Source organism: Cyprinodon variegatus, unplaced genomic scaffold (genome assembly GCF_000732505.1).
Source record: "Cyprinodon variegatus isolate N-32 unplaced genomic scaffold, C_variegatus-1.0 Scaffold1767, whole genome shotgun sequence".
Lineage (NCBI taxonomy): Eukaryota > Metazoa > Chordata > Actinopteri > Cyprinodontiformes > Cyprinodontidae > Cyprinodon > Cyprinodon variegatus.
This window is the reverse complement of record NW_015152220.1, coordinates 54,287-55,508: the sequence shown is the minus strand read 5'-3', so window position 1 is coordinate 55,508 and position 1,222 is coordinate 54,287. Positions and strand designations below refer to the sequence as shown.

The 1,222-nt window shown below is 45.7% G+C and overlaps 1 long non-coding RNA gene across 2 annotated transcripts in view; it reads left to right on the top strand.

Annotated features, from left to right (window-relative positions):
* Nucleotides 1–1,222, top strand: part of LOC107104496 — a 40,426-nt gene that overhangs the window by 23,446 nt on the left and 15,758 nt on the right. The window lies entirely within an intron of this gene.

The following is a 1,222-nucleotide window of genomic DNA, read 5'->3' as shown; positions in this document are numbered from 1 at the left end:
ACTTTCCAGGTGGTGGAAGAATGATAGAGGACTTCATTGTCAATATATGATTAGGTGAGAGAGGCTGTGGTCCTGTAGGATCATTCAGTAAATGAGCTGTTAATGGTCGACTGTTAATGATTGCCATTACTTCATAGAAGTATGTCCTCAATGAGGAAGTATCAAGTCGATTGGAGGACTGATCCAGGATAGACGTCAGCACACTTCTTACTGTCCGAATCTGCCTTTCCCAGGCACCGCCCATGTGGCTTGCTGACGGCGGATTCATGATAAACTCACAGCCCAGTGTTTTTAGACGTTCTTGATCCATTTCCTTCAAGGCCTCTACGAACTCACGCCTGGCACCGACAAAATTGGTACCTTGATCGCAGCGGAGTTGTCTAACATTACCACGTATGGCTATGAAGGCACGGAGAGCAATGATGAAAAAGTCTGTGGTCATATCTTCCAGTAGCTCTATGTGAACTGCACGAGAGCATAAACAAGTAAATAGCAGGCCATAGCGCTTCGACTCCTTCCTTCCATCCTTAACATGAAATGGTTCGAAACAGTCTATTCCACAGTACGTAAATGGAGGTGTCTCTTCAGTGCGATCACTGGGCAGGTCTGCCATTTGCTGATTCTCTGTAGACCTTCTAAACCTTCTGCACTTGACACACTTGTTAATGCAGGATGAGACAGCATTACTGCACCCGAGTATCCAAAATCCATTGGCTTGTAGTTCATTGACTGTTATGCCACGTCCTTGATGTTGCGCTCGTTGATGATAATGCTGTATGAGCAATTTTGTTATGTGACCTTTGGCAGGTAAAACAGCCGGATGCTTGATGCGATGGTGCAAATCAGCATGCGTCAGCCGACCTCCCACCCTGAGGATTCCCTGTTTGTCAAGGAAAGGGTTGAGTTTTTGTATCTTACTGGTCTTAACGAGCTCCCTCCTCTGCTGGAGAGTTTCAATTTCTTCCGTAAAAGCTTCTCTCTGAACAAGACTGATGATGGTAGCCTATGCATCGCTCCTTTCTGCCAGATTTGTGGCTTCATTCGTTCTTGGGATTGAACCTTTCAGCTCCTTAACAAGTCGCATGAGATGAGCAACAGCCTTGACTAATCTTGTCCAGCAGGAGAACTTAAGGAAACGATCCAGCAGTGTAACTTGTGTAGCTAAAACCTTGTGTACAAAGACGTTACGTACTTCAGGGTCTCCTGCTGCTACATCTTCCAC